This window comes from Triturus cristatus, chromosome 3_2 (genome assembly GCF_964204655.1).
Source record: "Triturus cristatus chromosome 3_2, aTriCri1.1, whole genome shotgun sequence".
In the NCBI taxonomy this organism is placed as follows: Eukaryota; Metazoa; Chordata; class Amphibia; order Caudata; family Salamandridae; genus Triturus; species Triturus cristatus.
Genome location: NC_140584.1, coordinates 877798309 through 877813711, shown reverse-complemented (window position 1 = coordinate 877813711; position 15403 = coordinate 877798309). Strand labels below are relative to the sequence as shown.

Below are 15403 nucleotides of genomic sequence, written 5' to 3'. Positions count from 1 at the left end.
TTTGTAATTTCTGTAAGGCTTGCATGGGGTGCCTCTGCTCCAGAGCAGGGCTCTCAAAGCGGTCTCGATTCAATGAGATAATGAGTCTGAGAGCTCATGGGGAGTGTTTTGCATAGTGTACAGTAGTCTGGGTAGCGTCATCATCTCAAATAGGGCCACACGGCCTATTAGCGTGAGGGGGAATGTTTTCCAGCGTTCAGCATCAGAACCAAACTTGATTAGCTGCCTTTCGGTGTACCTGGGGTAAAATTCTTGGGGGTTTCTAGTTATGTTTATCCCTCAGACTTTGGACTCGATTGGTATCTTATATCGCAATGTGAGTTCTGTGGTGCCTTCTGCCAGGGGGAATAGCAAGGATTTGTCCCAGTTAATACTATACCCCGAATATTCCCCATACATGCGGAAGATTTGAAGTATTCTGTCTATGGACTGTCTTGACTTTCTGCCGTATAGCAGAACATTGTCTGCATAGAGGGATATTCGTTTTTCCTATTCCTCCCCTACTGGTATACCCTAGATAAGTGGGTCCTGTCTTACCCAAGCCAGCAGGGGTTCTAGGTCCCGGGCAAAAAGGAGAGGGGACAGTGGGCAACCCTGTCTGATCCCCTTCTGTAGTGCTGTCGTGTTTACCCTCACACTTGCAATAGGCTGGCAGTATAGGAGCCTTACCAACCAAATGAAATTGGGTCCAAAGCCCTGGCTGTCCAACACAGCGAATAGATAGGTCCATTCTACACATTTGAAGGCCATTCCTGGCATCTAGGGATTAGAGGGCTGTCGGGTCTGACTCGTTTGCGGATACTGTGTGTAGGCCCCCGAACAGCCAACAGCCTCGTACTTCTGTGAGGCATATATCCCGACTGATCTGGGTGTATAAGCAAGGTGATAACTGCAGCTAGACGTGTGGAGAGGGCCTTGGCCAACACTTTTGCATCATAGTTTAGTAAGGAGACTGGTCGATATGATCCACATTTTTCGAGGGGTTTGCCCTCTTTGGGGATTACTACAATTACTGCCACTCTATAGTCAGGAGGAAAGACACCCTCTTCCCTTGCCTCTGTATACATTGTAAGTAGGTGTTCTGCTGTTTTATCAAGCATAGACGTTAACAGTTCGACCAGTAGGCCAGTCGGTCCCACCACCTTCCCTGATTGTAGTGCGCGTGTTGCGGTTTTAAGTTCCTCTGCCGACCAGTCACGTTCTAACATGACCTCTCGGCCGTGGATAATGTCGGCATTCGTATGTCTCTAACGAATTCTTTACAGTCACCCTCAGTCTTTACTGACGAGGAGGAGTAGAGCGACTCATAGTATGTGGCCAATGACTTTGCAATTTCTTTGCCAGTCTCGTGTCTATGGCCTATTTTGTCTAGTAACCTGGGGACCCATTTATGTTCGGTTCTTTTCTTGTCTAACCATGCTAAGAGTTTGATCACCTTGTCCCCTATTTCATATAGTCTGTGCTGTGTGGCACACGCTAGAGTTCTGGCGTTGTCTTGCATGAAGTCCCTCAACTGTTTTTGTCGTATCTTCAATCTGTGTCTCGCGACGAGTTGTCTCCCCTCCCTCCACCACTCTGGTTTCTAAAGTGGACACTGCCGTCTCCAGGGCAAGGCACTGCAGCTTTCTCTCCTTTTTTATCACTCCTATTTGTGCCTTTGCCTGGTCACTAATCACTGCTTTGAATGCTTTTCAGAGCGTTACTTTTGAGTCTACTGAGCTTACATTCTCTTGGAAAAATTGCTTCGCCCCGTCCTAATAGCCGCTTTAAATTTATGGTCTTTAAGATACCAGGGATCAGTTTTTGGGGGTATGGTGTAATCTCTCTGGGGGCCCTCAAGTGCTATGTGCATTGCCTTACAGAAATCCCCCAGACCCTGAGCCTGGGTAAGGATATAATCAATTCTGGAAAGGCTCCCATGAGTCGACGAGATATGTGTATACTGTCGGATACAAGGGTGTTGATGCCTCCATACTACACTGAAGCCCATGCATCGGAGGAACTCACCCAGTGGGCCAAGTCTTCGCTCTGCTACTGCACCCCTCAGAGTGTCCAGCTCCGCTGAGACTACATCATTCATGTCTCCCCCAATTGTTAATCAACCCTCAGGGAGGTCCAATAATAACAGACCCAGTGAATCTAGTGAGACAGCCTGAAGGCCCGGGGGAGCATACACTGAACATAAATTCAAGGTCCTTCCCTCCCACTGTCCACTTATTGCAATGTATCTCCCCAATGGGTCTGACCATAGCTTATTTCGGATGAATGGGAATGATGATCTGCACATTATTTCGACCCCCCTGGGCCCTGAGGTGTAACCTGCACGTGCTAGTAATGTGTATCCATACCTGTTCAATACCTTACACTGGTTGCCATGGAGGTGGGTCTCCAGAAGCAGGACTGCGTCGGGCGTATGCTTTTTAGGTCTCGCCTGGAGTTTGCAGCGCGCATGCGCTGCTTTCGCAATGCGAGGGCTTTTTGCGATCAATTTAGCCAAAGCTGAATGCACGCGCGTCCAGATGGACAAAGATGGATCCTCGCGCCATTCACAATGTTAAACATGCACACGTACAGACAAAAAAATGCACGCGCATGTGGCCAGGCAGACGCCATCTTATTTACTTTAATTAGAATAGGGATGTGCACATGCGCACGCATTTTTTTGTCCATACGCATGCATGGCGCCGTGCTTTCGCTCCCTCCCCTCTTACCACCCACCCTCACGTTGTCTGTGTTGCCTCTTCCCGTTCACCCTTATGTTGTCAGTGTTCTCTTTTCCTTCCAACCCCCTTGTTGTCCGTGTTTCCGTTTCCTTCCAACCTCCCCGTTGTCCGTGTTTCCGCTTCCTTCCAGCCCCTCCACCCCCGTTGTCTGTGTTGCCTCTTCCTTCCCACCCTCCTGTTATCCCTTTTCTACTCCTATTCCATGGGGTGGGGGGTGGTGTTCAGATGCCACTCACTGCTTCAATTGAGCCAGCCAAGGGCCGCCCTGTAAGAAGGGGCCCCTGCTGCCTCACTGTTATACCACAACAGTAGCGAGGGCGCAGACATCTGTCTGCCCAGAGAGCACCCTGACCATGGGCAGCTCTGACAGGTTGGCACTGCTTGTGCATTAATAAGGGCCATCTCAGGGCGCGAACACCGCAGGAATCCGTCGATCAGGGGCTGTCCCGGAGGATCGGGGCTTGGCGGAGGATTACAAGGCCCGGGGTGGCCCGTTGTACCCCCGGGACGTCTCTGATGGACAATGTTTAACTATCACCGCTGGGACCGGCTCACGGTTCTAAGGGGCCAGTCAGAATATTAATGGGCCGCGGGCCTTGGCCCCGTTTACATAGCATCAGAGGGAAGGGCTCGTTAGTTAATTGGACGACGGCGCCTCACGGGTCCCTGGGCTCCGTCGCGCCTTCTGTCTCCTGATTTTATTAGAGTTTTGACACCTGACATTACATCTTTATGCCCAGCGTCACTTGTTAGCGTGACCTTGCCATGCGCATCGTAAGCTCTAATTAATGATCAGGGCTTCGCATATCATCCAAGTCCCGACTTTTGATGAGCAGCCAAAGTACAACACGTCAGCGGAAGAGGGGTACAAAGGCCTGCATGGAAACCGGGGTCGTTGCTGGTGCACTACTACTGTCACATGTGGAGTTCAGGGTCTTGGCTGGTGCACTGTAAGTCTCATATGAACGTCATTGAATGTGCACGTTTCACTGCCATGTTGGAATAGTCGCACGATGTTTTGCAAACAATACAAGCATTAAAAATGCAATAGGTCTCGCCTTTCATTAAGTTAAAGCCATTTGCTTTGCTATACATGATTTACTGTAAGGGTCACCATGTACTATATCAGGATATTTGTACATATTTGGTAAATCAGTGCATTGACTCGTTTCGGTGGACTCTCGCAGATCTAGCCACCTACTTCAGGATAAAACATATAATATCCAAAACAAAATATAATAAACGTATAAAACCAATATATCTCTTCCTTAATCACTTGTTGTGGCTCATAGCCAATATTAGAACCACTGATGCTGTGTGTCATTACTTCTTACTTCTGCCAGCGACCAACCACTCATTCACGAGGTTCTCTTGGCCACAGTGTTCTCAGTGTATGGGATAACTCTCCCACTTAGTTCTGTGTCAGTCCCATCAGACATTCAAGGGAATATAATCCTCCTTCTTGTTACGGCCCTTGCCTGTCAGTGTGCGGTGCCGATTGTTTGTTTAACAAGCATTTGCAATGCAATAGGTCTCGCATTTATACGAGTTTGAGCTATTGGCATTGTAAATGACAGTGCCTTTTATTTAAGTTTTAAAAAAAAAAAAAACTTAAATAAAAAGCATTGTCATTTACAATGCCAATAGCTCAAACTAGTATAAATGCGAGACCTATTGCATTGCAAATGCTTGTGTCCATTGAAACCGCAGCCTGAAAAGTGCAATTAAATTCCGCCACCCCCCATTTTCCTTGGTCACAAGATAGTTCCTGACACCAGAAAGTCTGGGGGTCATACGGGCAGCAAATTGAGAAACAAGGCGGCACTAATTCCTTACAAGATCCCAACTGCACAACCCCCTTCTCCCCCTGCTCTCCGTCGAAGTTTTCAAAATCCTACAGTATTTGGGGGCGGGGCGTGGGCGGCGCTTCGCTGGGCTGTGAAACTATGTGAAAGACTGCAGACCTGCACCGAGGCTGCAGGAATGTGCACTTTTACATGATATATGTGTGTGGATTATTTTTGTACTTTCGGGTGGGTGGGGGCCACAGAATGCAGGGCTGCAGTGCAAATAATTTCCTAAAAACGTGCACTATACAAATTCAGACTGGGAAACTAAGTGCTCGAAGTTCTGTGGTTCGTATGCGTGTGAATTCTGTGTGTTTAAAATCGCAGATTAGGGTTCTAACAGGTAAAGTATTGCCTCGCTGGTGTGAGTTCGTTATAGTGAGCGGGAACATGTGTAGGGTTCCACCCTGGTTTCATGCGTCTGGTAAAGGACCTCTCTGAATGTTGCTCACTTGTAAGGTCTTACATCCCTGTGCATCTACTTGGGTGGTGGTGGCAACGAAAGGCTGGCTGCTTGTTACTGCCTGCGTGCTGTGATGCTGCTATGCGGTTCGCCTAGGGGACAAGGGGCGTCACAGGACTACAAGTTGCGGATCAGGTAATTGGAGGAGCTTTTTAAAGGCAGCAAGACAAGCGGTCATATGTAGGTAGTCAGTGGAATAAAGGGTGCCCCCATTTATTTACCAGTTGCTTTAGATGAAAATTCGGAAGAGAGTTGTGCGCGGGGGGGGGGGGTGAGGTGTTTTCTGTAAAACTTGTAAAAGAGAGGGGGTGGCAAGGTGTTTTCTGTCCCCAACCTCCACTTGTAATAAGCTGTCGCCATTGTGAAACAAGCAGGAAGTGGGATAAGGGAGGGGGTGGCAAATGGTGAGCACTTTCGCGGCGGCTTTGATGTTCTCAGTGGCCGCGCGGCTCACTGAGAACATCAAAGCGGCCGCGAAATGAGCTTTAGTAAACGTGGGATTTGAAAGTGCAAACTAGTGCTTTCAGGCTGCCAAATGCACTGTATTTGGAGGCCTGAAAAGCACTAGTTTGCACTTCCAAATCCCCCTTTTACAAAAGCTCTCGCGAAAGCAGCGCTAAAGCGCTGGCTCAGGCGAGACCTAAAAAGGGCAGCTTGTTTCCTCAAAATCCAAGCAGCGTGGATGCTAGCGTTTGTCATTAATTGAATTTAAAACTGACAATCAGCATGATGCATTGTTTTCCTACCCAGAATCCCTTGCAAACCTCAAATTTAGCAAAACTAAATGCTGGGTGGTAGGACACTTTTGCCTGCACAGTGATCCCACACAGAAATGCAAGAAAATTTTTATTTTATTTAGCTAAATTTAAGGTTTACGGAGGATTCTGAGTAGGAAAACGTTGGGGGATCCACGCAAGCCACACATCCCTGGACTCCCCTGGTTGTCTAGTTTTCAGAAATGTCTGGTTTGGTAGGTTTCCCTAGATGGCCGCCGAGCCCAGGACCAAAAACGCATGTGATCCCCTTGCAAAACCAGGACGTTTTGTGATAGATAATTTTGATGTCTCCACAATATGTTTTAGGCCCTTGCCTGTCACAGGTACTTGGCACACCCACACAAGTGAGGTACCATTTTTATTAGTAGACCTTTGGGGAACATGGGGTCTTAGAAAATTTGTGTCAGCCCGGGGACCAAGTCTGCAACACCCCCAATCTTGACCTGGAAATGATCACATTCCTTTTCAAATCTGGGAAGGACCCCAGAAAGGGGATCGAGAAATGTTTGAAGCAGTGTCAAGACAAACTGCTTGATGTTCTTGGACCCTTGTCCAAGATCCTTGATATGACTGGAGAGGCTAGGGCCAATAAAATCCCAGTCAACATTGATCTCCTAAGGGGCTTGTCTCAACGAGCGATTTGCTTAGTTGGTAACGCTAACACCAACCTCAGCCGCCTTAAGCTGAACACAGACAAGACGGAGTTCCTCATCCTCTGGCCCAACCCCTCAGCATGGGATGACTCCCGGTGGCCCGCATCGCTGTGGACACCCCCCGCACCCACCAACCATGCACGCAACCTGGGAGTCATCCTCGACTCGAAACTCACCATGACCAAACAAGTCAACGCTGTCTCCTCCACCTGCTTCAACACCCTCCGTATGCTCCGCAAGATCTACAGATGGATCCCGACAGACACAAGGAAAACAGTCACCCAGGCCCTAGTCAGCAGCAGACTCGACTACGGAAACGCCCTCTATGCCAGAGCCCCGACCAAGCTCATCAACAGACCACATCACCCCCCACCTGAGGAACCTGCACTGGCTCCCTGTCGACAAAAGAATCTCCTTCAAGCTCTTGATCCACGCACACAAGGCACTCCACAAGACCGGCCAGCCTATCTCAACAGTCGACTCTCCTTGTACGTACCCAAAAGGAAACTCCGCTCTGCAGACCTCTCCCTGGCTACCGTCTCACGCATCTGTAGAACCACAGCCGGAGGCAAATCCTTCTCCCACCGCGCAGCCAAGACCTGGAACACCCTCCCCCTCATCCTATGACAAACCGAAGACCTTCTAACCTTCAGGAGACAACTCAAAACCTGGCTGTTCGACCAGTAGCAACAGCACCCCCTTCTCCCCACCCTCAGTGCCTTGAAACCCTTGCGGGTATGTAGTGCGCTTTAAAAATTATTTGATTAATTGATTGATTACAGAGCACCGGAAAGCGGTCCTCCCAAGAATGAACCCAAAGCTGGCTGACCTGTCCTCTAATGAGGACATGTGTGATACCAAGGGGCTCCTATTTGGAGACAATTTTGTGAAATCCCTGGGCAAATATGTGCCCACCTTTAATGCTTTCAGCAAGGCTCAGTCAAGCATGCGGAGAGTCTTTGGGGTCGCCCATTTTTTGGAAGGGCTGACAGGAGGGGACTGGCTGTCAGTCGCAACACTTATAGGTCCCAATTTTACCCACAAGACCAGAGAGGCTCCTCTGACTTCAATAGAGGCTACCGATCCACCTCCAATTTCTACCCCCAGAGAGAAAGGAGTTCAAGATCCCATGGCGGGAGACCCAGATCCTCCAATCAATCCTACCAAGGTAAACCCAATCTCTTCTTTGCCTTCAGAGGTGGCAGGAAGACTGAAACACTTTGCACACAGTTGGTCAAGGATTACACAAGACCCCTGGGTTCTAGAAACTGTAGTGGGGTTCAAAATAAAGTTTTGGGAACAACCATTTCAAAGAAAGATTCCAAGGGAGGTGATTCTAGACTCAGAAAATTCAAAGCTAATAGAACTGGAGATTTCCCAAATGTTAGCCAAGGGAGCCATTATAAAGATCCCCTTATCAGAAATTTCAAACGGTTTTATAAGTACTATCTTCCTAGTCAAAAAGAAGGACAAGGGTGGCGTCCCATCATAAACCTAAAATATCTGAACAAGTTTCTAACTTACAGACATTTCAAGATGGAAGGTATCCATCTTTTGAGAGACATCTTGCAAGCCAAGGATTGGCTGGTAAAATTGGATCTCAAATATGCCTATTTTACGACACCCATGGACGTGGACTGTCAAAAGTACCTTCGTTTTACTTGGAAAGGAACTCTTTATCAGTTCCTGTGTCTCCCCTTTGGCCTGTCCTCAGCACCTTGGTGTTTCACCAAAGTCCTTAGCCCAGTAGTGAGTTACCTCAGAGAGAGAGGAGTTTGTCTAATTATTTAACTAGAAGATATTCTCATTATGTCTCAAGGCAAACTGGAAATTTAGAAACACTTACAGATGACTGTAGACCTTATTCAGAATTTTGGATTCATCATAAATTTAGAGAAATCTATCATGGTCCCGACACATGAGTTAGAATTCCTCGGCTTCCAGTTAAAAACTGTTCTTTCCAATCTAATTCTGCCTCACAAGAAGGTTACCAAGATAGATCTAGCCAGAGTTCTAGGTCTTTTGTCATCCTCTATCCAAGCTATCTCTCCCGGCCCTCTTCATTACTGGGGTCTTCAAAGACTAAAGGCTCTAGGCCTGAGAAAGGATTTGAGGTACGAGGACTCAGTTCCCCTCGCGGAGGACGCTCAAGAGGATCTTCGCTAGTGGTTGAAGAACCTCCAAGCATGGAATAGGAAGGCTATCTTTGGAAATGTTCCAGACTTTACTCTAGAATCAGATGCGAGCAACCACGGCTGGGGCGCTCACCTAAACAATTTAGAAACCGGGGGGAGGTGGTCCTTAGCGGAACAATCCCTACACAAACACTCTGGAGATGTTAGCAGCTCTGAATGCCCTTATGAGCTTCAAGGAGTATCTCCACTACCTTAATGCGCTTAGACAATTTCTCTGCTGTCTCATATATAAACAGCCTAGGGGCCGCGCGATCCAATAATCTTTCAGATATTACCAAACGGATCTGGTATTTTTGTTGAGATCAAAAGATTACTCTCAGGGCGGAATTCATTCCGCGAATTCAAAATTTAAGGGCAGACTGGAATTCTCGTTTTCTCTTTGATTCTAGCGATTGGAAGTTGAATCCGGGGGTCTTTTCTCTGATAGTTCAGAAGTATTTCAGCTGGAGACCGGATCCCAATGCATCAGGGGTAGATGCCTTTCTCCAATATTGGGAGGGGATCAAGAGTTACGCCTTTACTCCCTTCTCAAAGATTCAGAGACTGTTGTGGAAAGTGAGACTGGAGTCATGCTCCATCATTCTGGTAACCCCCTTTTGGAAATCCCAGGTTTGGTTTCCTGTGATAATGGAACTGGCAGTGGATTTTCCGTGGCTAATTCCGTCATCCTTAGGCCTACTCCAGGGTTTGGACAGAGAAGAACACCCTTTGGTTTTAGAAGAGAGGATGAACCTTCTTGTTTGGAAGATTTCAGGGGTTCTGACAGATATTCTGACCTTTCAGGAGAGGCTCTGAGCCTTTAGGAAAATTCATGGGCACCAGGAACTAGAAAAAGATACAAGGTTGTTTGGAGAAAGTGGTCTTGTTGGTGCATGGAAAGGGATCTGGATCCTGTACAAACTTCTCTACAACACGTAGCCAATTATCTAGCCCATTTCTTAGAGTTAGGTCTCTCTTATAGAACTATCAACTGTTACAGATCGGCAATTTTCTCGGCTCATGCCTTTATTAATGATCTTGCTATTGGTAGCAACCCTTTAATCAAAAGGGTTATGAAAGGAGTTAGACTAAGGAGACCCCCTAGGGCTCGTTACGAATCCCTTTGGGATGGTAACAATTAAAATCTCTTTCTTTCTTTGCTTGTTAATAATTTACTCTCCCTTAAACGAATCTCCATTAAATTAGCGACTCTTTTGTGTCTGATTTCTTTTAGAAGGGTCTCAGACATTAACGCTTTAGAACTTTCTAATAGTTTCTACTCCTCCGATGGTGTTCACTTCAATATTTGGAAAAGAACCAAAACAATGTCAGAATCTATTTTCTATCCCTTTTTTCATGAGTGTGAAAAATTGTGTGTTGTTAATTGTATGAAATGTTAAGAGAATAAAATGTCATCATTCCGACCTGTTGATACTGATCAACCACTACTTTCTTATGTTTGTCCTTTTAGACCTGTTTCTTCAGCCACCTTAGCTAGATGGGTCTGCCTGATTATGCATGAAGCTGGCATAGATCTCTCTAGATTTGGAGCTCACTCTTCCAGGGGAGCAATGGCTAGTAAAGTATTTTAGGCAGGAGGATCCCTGCCCGAAATACTTAAAGCTGCCGATTGGTCAAATGCAAGTACTGTCTCAAAGTTCTATTTGAGACCAATAGAGCATGTTAGCAGTGTAGCTTTACATGGCATTAAACATGCACAATGGTAGCCTCCGGTCTTGTAATAAAATGATGATTCTCGAATTATTATGCAGAGAGAATCTTGATTTCATTAAAGACAAACGGGGGCTAACATCATCCCACCCTCCTCTCCCTGAGAGGCTTGGGTACTGTTTAATGTTGCTATGTTTATATTCGAATTTCTCTACATTTAATACATTGTGCTCTGTTTTTATTATCTATTCGACATAGACCTTCTTTACATCTTTTCACTGTACAGTGTTTGTTTGCTTGATCCTCAGATAACAATGCTTAGGAGCATCCGGAATGCCACGCTGTTTCACTGTGTCAACGCAGCCTAAGAGGAAGATGGGAATGTGCACCGTCTTCTTATGATGTTACTAACGTAATATGTATTTGTGATGTATTAACATTCTTTAAAGGGCTGCATGTTGGGCAGCCAATAAAAGTATTTGCAAAATGTTAGCCTCCGTTTGTCTTTAATGAAATCAATATTCTGCATAACAGAACATGGTGAGAGCCACACAAGTCACCCAATACCGGATTCCCCAGGGTGTCTAGTTTTTAAAAGTATACATGGTTGCTTAGTTTCCCTCGGTGCCGGCTGAGCTAGAGCCCACAATTCACATGTAGACACATTGCAAAAAAGGGGTCCGTTTTCTGTGGAAAAATGAATGTGTCCAAGTTGTGTTTTGGGCCATTTCCTGTCACGGGCATAAGCCTACCCATACAAATGAGGTACCATTTTTATCGGGAGACATGGGGGAATGCTAGGTTGGTGTAAGTTTGTGGATCAGTTACAGAACTTTCCATCACAGAAATGTGAGGAAAATGTTTTTTTAGGTTTTTTTTTTACAAAGTTGGAGGGTTGCAAGTGATTCTGGGTAACAGAACCTGGTGAGAGCCACACAAGTCACCCCATCCTGCATTTCCCAGAATGTCTAGTTTTAAAAAATGTATAGGTTTGCTAGGTTTCCTTAGGAGCCAGCAGAGCTAAGGTACAAAATCCACAGCTAGACACGTTAGTTAAAAGGGTCAGTTGGTGTAAGTTTGTGGATCAGGGCCGATTACAGAACTTTCCATCACAGAAATGTGAGGAAAATGTTTTTTTAGGGTTTTTTTTACAAAGTTGGAGGGTTGCAAGTGATTCTGGGTAACAGAACCTGGTGAGAGCCACACAAGTCACCCCATCCTGCATTTCCCAGAATGTCTAGTTTAAAAAAATGTATAGGTTTGCTAGATTTCCCCAGGAGCCGGCAGAGCTAGGGTACAAAATCCACAGCTAGACACGTTAGTTAAAAGGGTCAGTTTTCACTGGAAAATGTGATGTGTCCAAGTTGTGTTTTAGGCCATTTCCTGTCACGGGCACTAAGCCTACCCACACAAGTGAGGTACCATTTTTAACGGGAGACTTGGGGGAATGCTGGTTGGGTGTAATTTTGTGGATCAGGGCAGATTACAGAACTTTCCATCACAGAAATGTGAGGAATTGTTTTTTTTTGTTTTTTACAAAGTTTGAGGCTTGCAAGTGATTCTGGGTAACAGAACCTGGTGAGAGCCACACAAGTCAGCCCGTCCTGCATTTCCCAGAATGTCTAGTTTTAAAAACTGTATAGTTTTGATAGGTTTCCTTAGGTTCCGGCACAGTTAGGGTCCAAAATCCACAGCTAGATACATTAGGAAAAAAGGGTCCGTTTTCAATGGAAAAATGTGATGTGTCCATGTTGCGTTTTGGGCAGTTTCATGTCACGGGTACTAGGCCTACCCACACAAGTGAGGTACCATTTGTATCAGGAAACTTTGGGGGATGCTGGGTGGGTGGAAATGTGTGGATCTGCGCAGATTCCATAACTTTCCATCACAGTTATGTGATGAAATGTGTTTTTTTTTTTGTTTTTTTTTACAAAGTTTAAGGTGTGCAAGGGATTTTGGCAACAGAACCTGGTGAGAACCACACAAGTCACCATATCATTGATTTCCCTGGGTGTCTAGTTTTCAAAAATATATAGGTTTGCTAGGTTTCCTTAGGTGCCGGCTGAGCTAGGGTCCAAAATCCACAGCTAAGCACATTGCCAAAAAAGGGTCAGTTTTCACTGGAAAAATGTGATGTGCCCATGTTGCATTTTGGGCTGTTTCCTGTCGCTGGCACTAGGCCTACATATACAAGTGAGGTACCATTTTGATTGGAAGACTTGGGGGAATGCTGGGTTGGTGGAAGTTTGTTGCTCCTCTTAGATTCCAGAGCTTCCCATCACAGAAATGTGAGGAAAATGTGGTTTTTGTTTTACTATTTGAGGTTTGCAAGGGTTTCTGGGTAATAGAACCTGGTGAGAGGCACACAAGTCACCCTATCCTTGATTCCCCTTGGTGTCTAGTTTTAAAAATGTACACGTTTGCTAGGTTTCCCTAGGTGCCGGCTGTGCTATGACCCATATCCCACAGCTAGGCACACTGCGAAAAAAAAGTCAGTGCTTAGTATGCTTTTTGCTGCCTGAGGGGGGGGGGGGAGCTCGGCGGCCCATAGTGGGCTCTCTGCCCCCTTAGGCTGTTGCCCCATCTGCCTCCTGGGGGGGGGGGTAGAAAGTCTGTGGCAATTTTGGAGGGGTGGGGGTATTGTCATGCCCATGCAGGGCAGCCCCCACCCCTGAACTTTAAAAAAACAAATCCATAGTGCCTCGTGAAAGGGCTATTGCCCCCATCTACCTCCCGGGGGCAGAAAGACTGTGGCAATTTTTTTGTGGTGGGGGCATTGGCAGGCCCATTCTGGGCAGACCCCACCCCTAGGAATACATTTTTTTTAAAAATCCCTGGTGCCTAGTGTGTTTTCTGCTCCGCCCCCATCTGCCTTCTGGGGGTGGGTAGAAAGACTTTTGCCTTTTGGGGGGGGGGAATGGGGGCATGGGCGTGCCCATTTTGGGCAGCCCCCACCCCTACATACGAAAAAATGATACTAATTCCTAGTGCCTAATGTCTTCCTGCCTCTCCCCCCCGGGGGGCAGATCAGGGGCTACTGCCCCATCTGCCTCTTAGGGGGGGCAGAAAGGCTGTGGCATTTTTTACGGTGGGGTGGCATTGGCATGCCCATTCAGGGCAGCTCCTACTCCTGAACTTTGGTGGGAAAAATCCATGGTGCCTAGTGGGCTTACTGCCCTCCGGGGGGTCAGATGAGGGGCTATTGCCCCATCTGCCTCCCGGGGAGAGCAGAAAGACTGTGGTAATTTATTTGGGTGGGGGCATTGGCAAGGCCATTCTGGGCAGACCCCACCCCTATGAATAAATACAAAATATTAATCCCTGGTGCCTAGTGGGTTTTCTGTTGCGCCACAACTAGCTGGTGCAACGTTTTGCACCAGACACAAGCCGTGACAGCCTTGTTTGCAAAAATTGCGATTAATCAAACATTGTACTCCATTTCTTCCTTGAGATTCCATTTTATTCCAATGGTTAACAGCGTTATCAAGTTTTTCACAGTGGCTGCGTGCTTCAATACTTTAACTGCTGCAAAAATGCCAATCCAGGCCTTCGTTTGCAGCCCCCCCAAAAAGCATGTTGTACCTGAGTATCCACCCAATGCATTTCGGGCCAAAACCAGCCGTTCGTCAGGGGTCTGCTATATAAAAGTACCCCATCAGTAACCCCAATTGTTCCCCCAAGAAAAGGAAAGCTTTCACACAAAAAAACAACCCCGTCTACAAAATATGTACATGTATCCCTAAACCAAACCAATAACTATTTCCTATTATCTGTGGTCCCTCTGCATCTTTGCTCATTTTAACTATTGGTTTCCAAAAGATATGGTGCTCCGCCCCCATCTGCCTTCTGGGGGGCAGAAAGACTTTTGCCTTTTTTGGGGGGGGGGGGGAGGTGGGGGCATTGGCATGCCCACTCTGGGCAGCCCCCACCCCTGACGTAAAAAAATGAATCCCTGGTGTCTAGGGTGCTTTCTGGCCCCCCCCCCCCACCCCCGGGGGGGGGGGAGCATATTGAGGGCTACTGCCACTTTTTTTGGGAGGGCAAAGAGCCTTGCCCAAGGGGCTGCTCCCCCCTCCCTGGTGCCTCGTGGGTGGATCCCTGCTTGGGCATCGCCCTCCTGGGGCGACCCCTAAGCAGGGATCCACTAGGAAAGGGTACCATTGGAAAGGGGAGATTCTCCCCTTTCCAACAAGACCTCTCCCATGTAATTCGGTGCTTGTGGGGGCTGAGCACCATGCGCGCAATCGTCATTACATTGGAAAAAGAATGCCTCGGAGTTTGGGGAAGCTCTTCCCCACCTCCTGAGGCAAAAATAATAAAAAGGAAATCGCTCTGCTGTCTGCAGCAGAGGGATTTTGTGCGCCTGTGCACATACGGAATGGTTCTGTCATTAGCACAGTAGCACTGGTGTTCATGACGGAACCATTCCATCATGAGCACCAAAGTGGTTAAGAACTGCCTTTTTAAGATTTGATCTTCTAGGTGATGACTCTGGTCTTGGTGGAGCAGTTTTCTTTCTCCATTAGCGCTGGGTTGCCTGAAGGTTACCATGCGCTTTATAAATCCCCTAGCATAGCATAAGGTGTAAACAGATACCAGGAAAAGGCTGTCCTGGCGCTAGAAAGGGAAAGCAGCACAGTGACAACAAAGGCTATTCTTGTATGGTCATATTTATTGGACCAAATTATTGTAGTTGCAGTTTTCCACAAAATAATGATATAGGAATTAAATAATTATGCTGCGACCTAGCAATAAAACAGGAGAATTGATCATAGCAGGAAGTTCACTCATTTCCTAGTGGAACTACAAGAGCAATTGCTTTGTGGGTGATCCTGGGGAGACACACTGTTATAGAGCTACCCCTTCCTGGGTACGCCTGTCCTCCATGGACTAGACTGGTCAATCGCAGAATAGCCTGTGTTGAGATCCACGTGCCCTGCAGAAATCTTTCCAGCTCCTGATGCACCTTTGGGAAACAAGGGTTGTGACAGATGAATCCTCACTTTCACTTGAATGACACTGCTATGAAAATAACAAAAAATTATTCAAGAGAACAACCATGCTTCCTCCATTAAAACAAATAAAACCGAAACTGA

General features: G+C 46.8%; 1 protein-coding gene across 1 annotated transcript in view; it reads left to right on the top strand.

The window, feature by feature from the left end:
- Positions 1-10671, top strand: part of LOC146858369 (uncharacterized) — a 130602-nt gene extending 119931 nt beyond the window's left edge. Inside the window, exon 6 of the mRNA XM_085649249.1 lies at positions 10616-10671. The gene's annotated coding sequence lies outside the window, so the exon portion shown is untranslated. The remainder of the gene's footprint in view (positions 1-10615) is intronic.
- Positions 10672-15403: the final 4732 nt, after the last annotated feature.